We start from the raw sequence: 11,784 nt of genomic DNA, 5'->3' as shown, positions 1-11,784 counted from the left end.
TTCTATCATTTAGAGACTAACACGACCTAGACACGGCCCCTGTTGAGGAACACGGGCTTCGAACATGCCTGTATTTGCGTCCAGTATAAAATCGAACGAATGAAAAAAGAGAGGGGTCAAAAATTTTGACTTTTCATCTTCCCTTGTAGTTTTTCTGGACGCATTTTAGACATCCCGAGGCGGCTTCCAGAAGATTGATTTCCATCTTTTGACGTTAGATTCGTGACTCTTGGGATTGAATTGAAGACTGAAGAGGAGTTTTGGAGCAATTTAAGAGGCATTTTGGAGATTATTTGCAGTGTAGATCAAGGCTTTGAGTTGTTCATCCAATTCTAGGGAAAAGGGTGTACATGTTTTGATTTCTTTATTCTTTCATTGTAATTGAATTACTATTTGTTTTAGACGTGAACATGTGTAGCTAGATTGATTGAACCCATTGGGGTTCCTTGCTATATTGGCTTTATACTGAATTGTTAAGATTGTTTGAAGTTTCTTTTATTGTATTCTTTTTGCGATTAATAATAAAGACCTAGTTTTCATTACATTGAATGTATTGATTACTGTTCATAAATTCTTTTAGCAATTGAGAAATTCTAATTGAGTTTGGAAATTTAATATAAGAGCAAGTTAATTTTCACTTAGAGATAAGGTTAATTAATTTGCCGGATTAAGAATTAATAAAGCTTACTAGAGGTGGATTAAAGCTTAAGGCGAACTTAATATTCAATTGTTAGGAAGAGATTCCAACTTTAGCCTTTTAGTTTTAGGAATTCAGTTGTCTCGAGAGGATAACCGAATTCAGTTTAGAATCCATCCATCGGTTACATAATCGAACTTAACAATCTGTTATTCTTTGTTTGGTTGCCAACTAGTTTAGGTTCCCTTTGGGTTTGCCTTCTTGTCTTGATTTCTCTCTTTACTCGTTCATTCTTGCATTTTATCTAGAATTTAGCTTTTAGTCATTTGTAAATTTAAAAACCCCTCGTTATTAATTTTAGGCTAGATAATAAGGAACGAAGTAGTAACTCTAGGATTTCACTTTCTTGAGGGATACGATATTTTTAATACATGTCGTTGTTCTAGACTGCATCGATAGGTTCACTGCCTTAGTTGTAGTTGCATAAGCAGCGCAACAAGTTTTTGGTGTCGTTGCCAGGGACATTTTGTTTGAAAACTAGAGTGGAATTTGCTATTTGTTACTTCAACAATTTTTCTTTTCTATTTTTGTCATTGCTTTTTATTCATTTATTTATTTGGGTTGTTGCTACCTTATTCATTTCAGGTGGTTTATAACCAAGAGTTCTAATCCTGCACCAGTAGACCCTCTACCCGAACTAGAGCGATCCCTCAAGCAGTCGAGGAAGAGATTAGATGTAGAGGAGGAGCAGATTGAGATTCCTGTCCATACACCAGTAGACAATATCGTTGAAGCAAACGAGATGATGTACAAGCTTGCTAAACCTTCCTTGGAGGGGACGCACACTAGTATATTGAGGCCAGTTGTTGCAGTGAATAATTTTAAAATTAAGCCAAATGTCATTCAGATGATGCAGCAGAGTGTACAGTTTGGGGGCTTGCCCAGTGAAGATCCTAATGCCCACATCACAAACTTCTTAGAGATTTGTGATACCTTCAAGATTAATGGGACTACCGATGATGCCATTCGGTTTAGGTTGTTTTCATTTTCCTTGAGGGATAGAGCAAAGAGATGGCTACAGTCCCTACCAGCTAACACCATCACCACCTGGAGTTCTTTGGCTAAGAAATCTCTTTATAAGTACTTTCCTCCTGCTAAGACTGTAAAGATGGGTAATGATATTTCTTCTTTTATGTAGTTTGATGATGAGAGCATGTATAATGCGTGGGAGAGGTACAAGGACTTACTGAGATATTGCTCATACCATGGTTTACCTTTGTGGATGCAGGTGCAGACTCTTTACAATGGCTTGAACTCAGCCACGAGGCAGATGTTGGATGCAGCTATAGGTGGGACCATCAATAATAAAATGCCAAAGTAGGCCTAGAACTTAATTGAGGAGATGGCCATGAACACATATCAGTGGTAGTCTTCCAGGAGTAGGCCAGGACGGCAGGAAATGGTGAACCAAGTAGATTCTACATCAGCCTTGGCAGCTCAAGTGGAGCTTTTGGCCAAGAAGATCAATCAGCTCCATATGCTAATCCAAGCAACACAGCTTAGCTGCGAGTTTTATGGTGGCCCGCACTACAATGCAAACTGTAACACACGAAGTATGTTTGCCTCTTCTTTATCTTCTTCTGCTGACCATGAACAAATTGATTATATGGGAAATGCACAAGGCAGTAGAATAACTTGTACAGCAACATATACAACCTAGGGTGGAGAAACCATCCTAACTTCGGATGGCAAAATAACAATACCCCGGGTCCACTAGGATTTCAGAGGTTACACCAGCAGCAACCCTAACAGTAGACTGTTCTCCCTCAACTCCCTCAGAACTAGGTGAAGAAGCCCAATTTAGAGAAGTTAATGATGAAGTTCGTGTCCACTTCAGAGAACAGGTTTCAGCAGATGGACACAACTCTTAAAAATCAGGCCTCCATACAGAATTTGGAGAATCAGATAGGCCAGATTTCTAAGATGCTGACTAAGAGACAGCCAGGGATCCTCCCCAGTACCACAGAGTCAAACCCGAGGGAGCATGTCAAGGCTATCACCTTGAGATTAGGTAAGCAGTTAGCTAGTTCTTTACCTATGGCTGATGATAATGTTATTGTGCAGGATGAGCCAGCCATGAAGGAGCTAGAGCATAAGGTGACAGAGCCTGCGTGAACCGAGGACAAGAAGAAGAGTCCTATGAGGGAATACCAGCCTCAAATTCCATATCTTGCAAGGTTGAAGTAGGAGAAGGTTGATCAGTAGTTTGGTAAGTTCTTGGATTTATTTAAGCAGCTGAAGATTAACCTACCTTTTGTTAAGGCTATATCGCAGATGCCCAGGTATGCGAAGTTCCTGAAGGAGATTCTAACCAACAAGAAGAAGCTAGAGGACTTAGGACTTGTGACATTAAGTGAGGAGTGCTCAACCATTCTTCAAAACAAGCTGCCAGTGAAGAGGCGTGATCTAGGGAGTTTCATTATACCCTATATTATTGGTGATTTGCCTATTAGTGATGCTCTAGCTGATTTAGGAGCTAGCATCAATCTAATACCTATCAATTTATTTGAGAAATTAGGTTTGAGTGATCCTAAACCTACTAGGATGAGCATACAGTTGGTAGATAGGACTGTTAAATATCCTAGGGGAATAATTGAGGATGTACTTGTTAAGGTAGACAAGTTTATATTTTTTGTTGACTTTGTTGTTATGGATATGGAAGGTGAGAGTAGCGTGCCTTTAATTCTAGGTAGACCTTTCCTTTCAACATTTGGGATGTTATAGATGTGTGTGATGGGAAGTTACAGCTTATAGTAGGTGGTGAGACTATTACCTTTGACCTTAGCACTTCTATAAGACATTCACTTGATGATACTGTATATTATATGGATGTTTTAGATGATATTGTGGAGTCTCAATTATAGGAAATATTACTTGATGATCCTTTGCAGGTAGCATTATAGACTGAAGATGAGGACGGGTTGTCTAACATGGATGTTAGAACAACCTGCTTGTTTGCTGGTTAGTGAGCCCAGCAGATCTGCTGACCATTTTGTTGATATTGACAGGTCAGAGGTGCAAAAATTGAGACCTTCACTTAAGGAGCCACCAGCCCTAGAGTTGAAGGAGTTGCCTAAGCACTTGACTATGCCTATCTAGATGAGGCGGAGAAGCTGCCAGTGATCATTGTAGCTGATTTGACTCTTAAGAAGAGGAAGATGACTTTGGCTTCCCTCAGGAAGTATCCCAAGGCCTTTGCATACAAGATTGTATACATTCTTGGAATCAGCCCCAGTTATTGTTCATATAAGATCCTAATGGAGGATAATTACAGGCTAGTGGTACAGCCACAGCAACGGTTGAACCCGAACATAAAGGAAGTGGTCAAGAAGGAGGTAATTAAACTTCTGGATGCAGGCTTAATTTACCCTATTTCTGACAGCTCTTGGGTTAGTCCTGTGCAGGTTGTGCCCAAGAAGGGAGGTATTAAGGTGGTCAAGAATGAGAAAAATGAGCTTATACCAACTAGGATGGTAACTAGTTTCCAAGTTTGCATTGATTATAGGAGGCTCAATGATGCAACTCGAAAGGACTATTTTCCCCTTCCTTTTTTTGACCAGATGTTACAGTGTTTATTAGGGCATATGTCTTATTGCTTTGTTGATGGTTTTTTAGGTTATTTTCAGATTTCCATTACACCTGAGGACTAAGAGAAAACCACTTTCACTTGCCCTTATGGTACGTTCGCTTACAGGAGGATGCCATTCTGTTTGTGCAACGCACCTGCTACTTTTCAGAGGTGTATATTGGCGATCTTCCATGATATGAATGAAGAGTCCATCTAGGTCTTCATGGATGACTTCTCGGTATTTGGTAACTCTTTCTCCCATTGTTTGCTTAACATAAAGCGTATGTTTGCGCGTTGTGTAAAGCTAACCTTGTGTTGAATTGGGAAAAGTTTCATTTTATGGTAAGAGAGGGTATTATACTAGGGCATAAGATTTCACATGTAGGGATGGAGGTAGATAGAGCTAAGGTATTGCTAATTTGCCACCTTCTGGCTCGGTTAAGGCTGATACGAGTTTCCTTGGTCATACAGGTTTTTATAAAAGGTTCATTAAGGACTTTTCTAAGATTGCTAGACCTTTGATCAGTTACTTGTAAAAGATGTTCCATTTGTATTTTCTTATGACTACTTGCAGGCTTTTGAGTTACTTAAGGAGAAGCTAATTATAGCCCCTATTATGGTTTTGCCTAATTGGAGGCTGCCTTTTGAGCTAATGTGTGATGCTAGTGATTTTATAATTGGAGCTATTTTAGGACAGAGGATTGACAATAACTTCCAACCAATCTTTATGCTAGCAAGAAATTGACAGATGCCCAGGAGCACTATACCACTACTGAGAGGGAGTTGCTTGCTGTGGTATACGCTTTCGACAAGTTCCACTCATACTTGGTGCTATCAAAGACCATGGTCTACATGGATCATTCGTCGTTGAGTTACATATTTGGAAAGCATAATGCTAAGCCGACACTCATTCGTCAGATTTTACTTTTGCAAGAATTCAACATTGAGATCAAGGATAAGAAGGGTGCAGAGAACTTAGTCGCAGATCACCTTTTAAGATTAGAGAACCTGAGCCTAGATGCACTTGATGAGAGGCCTATTGATGATAGTTTTTCAGATGAGTACTTATGCTCTATTAAGGTATCTTCAGATATCCTTTAGTTTTCTGATTTTGCAAATTACTTAGTTGCAGAGGTCCTACTAAAGGGTATGACATTTCAGTAAAAGAAGAAACTCTTTACTCATTTGAAGTACTATATTTAGGAAAATCCCTTTTTGTTTCGAGTTTGTGCAGACCAGGTGATTCAGTGATGCATGTATGGGGAGAAGATCCTCCAGATTTTGAGACATTGCCATCAGGGACCAATGGGAGGTCATCAAGCCACTAACCACACTGCTAGGAAGGTTCTTGATGCTGGATTCTATTGGCCGACCATTTTTCGGGATGCTAGAGCATTTGTTCAGGTTTATGATGCATGCTAGATGTCAGGTAACATCTCTGCTCGTGATGAGATGCCCCAAACAAGCATTCAAGTTGTTGAGATTTTTGATGTTTGGGGCATTGACTTCATGGGACCCTTTCCTTCTTCTTTTGGCAATAAGTGTATCCTTTTTGCTGTTAAGTATTTCTCTAAGTGGCCGAAACCGCAAGCTTTCCCGACTAATGATGCTAGAGTCATTACTAAGTTCCTTAAGTGGTTATTTGCTAGGTTTGGCACATCGAGGGCACTAATTAGTGATAGAGGGACTCATTTTTGTAATGCTCAACTAGAGAGACTACTTCAGTGATATGGAGTAACCCATAGGTTTTCTACACCTAATCACCCGTAGACTAGTGGGCAAGTAAAGGTTACCAATAGGGGTTTGAAACGCATCTTAGAGAAAATCGTGGGGGTGAGTAGGAAGGATTGGGCGAATAAGTTAGATGATGCACTTTGGGCATTTAGGACAACCTATCGTACTTCTACAAGTTTTACACCTTATAAGCTTATGTATGGGAAAGCTTACCATTTACTTGTTGAGTTATAGCATAGAGCCCTTTGGGCCTTGAGAACTTGCAATTTTGATGTTGATTCTGCAGGTAAATAGAGACAGTGGCAGCTCAATGAGTTGGATGAGTGGCGCCAGCAAGCTTACGGTAACTCATTCATCTACAAGGAGCAGACTAAGAAATGGCACGACAAGCGGTTGAGGGGCTCCAAGGAGTTTTAAGCTGGAGACTGAGTTTTGCTCTACAATTCACGTCTCCGTTTGTTCCCAAGGAAGCTCAGGAGTTGTTGGTAAGGACCATTCATGATCCAGCAGGTGTTCCCATATGGCACAGTTGAGTTGTATCATCCCGAAAAGGGAAATTTCAAGGTGAATGGCCATCACTTGAAGCATTATCATGGAGACTCATTTAAGGTTGAGGAGCGGGTCAATATGGTTTTGTTCCAGTGAGAATGACCTTCTACATGAGTCCAGCTATACGACTCAGTAAAAAAGAAGCGCTCTCGGGAGGCATTCTCGAACTTATCCTTTACATTTCTGCATTTTTTAGTATTTTAGTATTTTCTTCTTCTTTTGAAATTTTCTACTTAGCTTGTTTTACATTTTGGATAATTTTGAACTTAAGTCTTTTCATTTTTATGTTGTTTTGGTTGAAAATTACTTGGTTGTGTAGATTATTGAGTTATACAAGTGCTAGTGCATAAAACGGAGTGAAAGCATATTTATGGGCAACAACACGGGCTTGGCATGGTTTCTAACATGGCCCGTGTTGATAAACACGGCCCATGCTTAATTTTCCAGGGTCTCTTGGTTATGCAAAATGGAGCTACACATTTCTCGAGAGTAACACGGCTCGTGCTGTTCTACACGGTCTTTAACATGGCCCGTGTCTGAACAGTGTTCAGTTTAAGGCGTTCGCGGACATGGTCTGATTAGAGAGCACGGCGTGGACATGGGCGTGTCAGTGGAGAACGACTATATATACGCGAGCAGAACACGAGCGTATCATGATTCTTTCAGAGAAATTCTTTCCAAATTTTCCATTTTTTGGGTATTCTCTCACGATTATTCACTCTTTATGCATTTTTCTCGCATTTCGCCATCAAGTAAGTTTTATTCTTCATTTTCTAATTTCTTTTCATTTTTAATTTTTAGTTTTTATTTTTTCTGCTTATGTATTTGATATTGTTTGTTTTTTATCCACCTCAATCAAGTTTTTCTGTTAATTGCATTTTAAATAGTTACTTCATTTTAATTTAAATTTACTTTTTGTTGTTTAGCTTGGTATTAAATTCCCATTGTTTAATTCTGCATTTTCTCTTAATCTGCCCTACATTGCTGAATTGTGGAAGTTTATTTTTACTGTTGCTCAATAGTTTGTGCTGGAATGCCATTGGGCAGTATTTCTTTGTAGGAATTGGAGGTTTGAGGCATTTTTTAATGCCTCAAATTTTCTATTTAGAAATTTTCGGTCGTTATGCTGCCAAAATCTTGGCTATTTTCTTTTGTAGTGCTGTCTGAATTATTTAGCTGTTATGTATGCGTTATTTTTCATGCTTCTGTTACTGACCAATACCTTTTCAGGTACAATGTCAAAACGCACCAAACAGCAGCCTCCACGACAGGCCTAGTACAAGAGACGTCGCACAGATGCAGATGCCTCTTCTTCTCAATAGTAGCAGGGTCCAGCACCACCCGCACCAGCATAGCTACATCAGCCAGCCAGACCTCAGAGACCCTTAGCACTACCACCAGTTCCCACGCGACACCGACTGCTAACTTTTCAGTCTGCAAACCATGAGCGGCGCTTCCAATCTCTTCAATGGAAGCAAGTCGGGATTGGATGGTGTATTGACTTCACCGCACTAGAGAGGGTCGAACTAGTCTTAGAGGTCAGAGAGCTCTTTGAGACCCTACTATATGCTCACTTCTTCGACATCATCGAGCCTACCTACCGGGAGCTCACTATAGAGTTTTGCAACACTTTCGTTCTACAGCAGCAAATCACTAATTAGCATAAGCCAGATGCCATTTCTTTCAGGCTGGGGGGCACACAGTTCTTGATGACAATGCCTTAATTTGGGATGCACCTAGTGTTATGGACTCAGTAGGAGATCACCGGAGAGGATGTGGGATGATATTTTGACCAAGCTCGAGCATTATTACCCGAGCCGCTCGAAGGCATCCAGCATTCCAAACCAGCTCTGATATCTACATTCACTGCTGGTCTACACCATTACAGGTAGAAGGGAGAGCTTTGAGGTAGTGATGCAGACATATGTCTTCATCCTTTAGGCACTACACCAGCACAGAAAGCTGGATTTGGGTTATCTCCTAGCCAGTCATATCAGGATCTTTGTGAGGGAATCCAAGAAGATACATCTCTGTTTTGGCCCCTACATCACACGATTGGCTAGGAGGTTAGGTGTTCTGGATGGCTGTTTGAGTGAGCTGACCTAGATAGAGGACATGTTACCCAGTGGGAGTTCGCCAGATGATTAACATGCGAATGGTGATAGCTTCTCAGGGGCCCCATGACATTGAGTACAGATTAGTCATCCAGATCCTACGAGAGGTTAGGGAGGCTAGAGCTAGAGCACCACAAGACCCAGCTATGGACGTACCAGAGGTACGACCTCGAGATATACTTGACCCAGCACGTGCTTTCGCCCCCTCTCTTGGTGCTTCATCTTCACACACTACCCTTCCAGTGCTTAGATAAGTGCCCTTCCAGATCGCTTAGACAGGCTTTCAGACCTTCAGCAGTAGCACTTCACCGAGTTCAGGCAGTTCCAAGAGGAGACCAGAGCACAGCTCTAGGGTCTTAATGAGGTACTGCAGCAGCTTTTAGAGGGCCTCAAGGGACAGGTTACAGAGTCAAATTAGATGGCAACTCAGCTCCAACAGATTGCCGATTCCGACAAGGATGATGGAGTGCAATGATTCTTTGATGACTTGGGTGATATTGAACTGGACCTCAGCCATTGTTTCCTAGATACGACCCAGCCTTCACCAGTTCCAACTTCCACTAAGGACCCTCCACTGTCTACAAGCATAGCTCCTGCTGAGGATGCACTGATGCCCCCATTAGCCTCAACTTCCACCCAGAACCCCCACCGGCCACTAGCACAGCTTCTGCTGAGGACGCTCCGATTTTCACCCCCCAGCCTCGACCGTTGATCAGGGCAGTCTTCCCTAGATTTTCTTTCATTTTCTACTTTTCTTTACTTTATTTTTCATACATGTCATGTACTTTGATATTATTAATTTTGCTTTCCTTATTTGTACTTCCCATGCGCGATACCCACTTTATTTTACACTCAAGACAGTGTATCCTTCAAGTGTGGGGTGGGTAATTATACTGTATGTTCCTTTCTCTTTCCTTTGACTTTTGGATGTGTCTGAGATTGCTATCGTTGATGTTGTATATTGTTAGGATGCTAGGATAATATGTCTTTATGCACTTGAGTTATGTTATTTCTGAGCTGATTAACAATTTGATTTATAGAATTATAGTTACTTTTCTTTGTTGTTCATTGTCCTTAGAAAAAAATTAATGGTGTTTAATACATCAACTCTAGCGGATTAAACCAGTGTTATTTAATTGTTTCTCAAGTTGTCGAATTGTAACATAGAATGTTGATAATGTTATACGCATGTATTTCTTAAGTGATCACCTAATTGATGATGTTGAGAACCAATTGTAATTAATGCCATACTTCAAATGTGAGATTTTGAGCCATTTTGAGCATTCATCTTTGTATTTCTTGTTTAAGTGTGCATTGTACTTGGCTTTGCTTCTAGAACTTGCTCTGTAATGCTTGTTAAGGTTGCATGAATTTGTGAATACCATGAGATGATTTGGGCAAATTAGGATTCACCATATTTGGCCAGAAGCCTATTCTTTGTGTTTTCATTAGTTAGCCATGTTTGAGCCTTTATCCCTTTTCTTCATTTTTTCATTTCACACTTTACATCTTAGCCCCTTCATTTTATCTTTCTTTTACCTTTATGCTAAATTTTTTTATGATTTGCTCACTCTTATTTAGAATTAAAATGCCATTTGCTATGTTGGTAAGTTCACTTAGTTCTATTTTATATTTTAGATGGTCCCTTCAATCCAACTTGTATTTTTGCTCTTTACTTTCTTTAGTTGTATGCAACAGTTATCCAGTTCTCGTTTATAAAAAAACAATAATAAAATTCCTTATTTCTTTATCTCTTTATTCGATTGATAGTATTTTCGAGCGTTATTCTACAAATTGAGGATTTTAGTGAATACTTTTTGGGCATTTAACACTTTGAGCATACATTGTGGTTTATTGCAATAATTTTTAGCATTTTCACACTCTTTTCCCAAATCTCCATACCTTTACCTTAGCCCCATTACAACCCTGGTAAAGACCCTTTGATTTTGGTATTCATTTGTTTGCAGTAGCGAAGATAGGATTTATGAGCAAGCTTATGGTAAGCAAGTTTTATGCATTTGCTTTGAGGGATTGTTTCTCACCTTATATACACTTTAAGTGACTTGAGTGATCCTTGTGAGGCATTGGTTTTTCATGTTTGTTATCGAGTTGTTGTTTAAGTTATTTATGCATTGATATTATCTCCATTCAATGTTAATAATTTGCAACTTAACTTATGATTGAGTTTCTTTTGAGATGTATTGAATGCTATTTATTGTGGCCTAGGGGCATGAACTTTGAGGACTTGCTGACTGCATCTTTGTGAGTTGAGTTATTAATTGCTTAAGGACAAGCAAAATCTTAACATGTTTGATGTGCATAGTTTTACACATGTTTGCTTGCATATTATTGTGCATTTTCTTAGCATTTATTGTGTTTTTATTCCAAGATCACTCGTGTTTTGTGTCCTTTTGTATTCCAAGAGATTTTATGGGTCCATCATCAATGTTCGAGGAATTTTATATCAATTCCGGGCAAAAACGGACGTAATCAGAGGCGTTTGACCTTGGGATAATCAGCTTTCCATTCCTTCATCACATAATCCCACACTTCAATGCCTAGGAATTCAAATATATTTCCATATGAAATTTCCAAAAAGCATAATCGGATCCGTCGAAGAATACCTTGAGGTGTTAGGCTCCTTCATTAGTTGCCATGATCTTTGCACTTGCAATTAATCTCGATAAGAGTGACTTGGCTCTGATACCACTTGCTTTCCCTTAGAACCAAGAAGGGGGATTGAATTAGTAACCTCAAATTACGGAAGTAAGAGGCTTTAGGTAAAAACATAAAACATAAAGGAAAAGGATGAAGAGATTAAGGGTTATAAGCCAATTGGCTTGCTGTCAAGTGATCTCTTCAACATCTTGTAAAATTTTGGTCATATGAAAAGCGCCCCCGTGCCTCAAAAGCACCCTCGTGCATTTGGGGTCTTTTTACAAGACTTGCTTCAAGGCTCAAGAATATTTAGGATAAGCTTGGTTCCTTTAGTGCTCTGTCATATAGACACTCAGTCATGATGTTACAGATAATTAATTTGGTTGTGAGGATCAAAATAGAGATGAATTGCACCTTAGCTCAATAATCTCCCCCTTTTGATTCTGATAACCAAATTGATTAGA

At 39.7% G+C, this 11,784-nt stretch overlaps 1 non-coding gene across 1 annotated transcript; it reads right to left on the bottom strand.

Annotated features, from left to right (window-relative positions):
* Positions 1–1,802: 1,802 nt before the first annotated feature.
* On the bottom strand, positions 1,803–1,909 carry LOC112534246. Its single transcript, XR_003078547.1, has one exon. It is a non-coding gene; the product is annotated as a small nucleolar RNA R71 (small nucleolar RNA).
* Between the last annotated feature and the right edge of the window lie 9,875 nt (positions 1,910–11,784).

This window comes from Ricinus communis, chromosome 1 (genome assembly GCF_019578655.1).
Source record: "Ricinus communis isolate WT05 ecotype wild-type chromosome 1, ASM1957865v1, whole genome shotgun sequence".
NCBI lineage: Eukaryota > Viridiplantae > Streptophyta > Magnoliopsida > Malpighiales > Euphorbiaceae > Ricinus > Ricinus communis.
The sequence above is the reverse complement of the archived record's forward strand: the minus strand, read 5'-3'. Positions and strand labels throughout refer to the sequence as shown.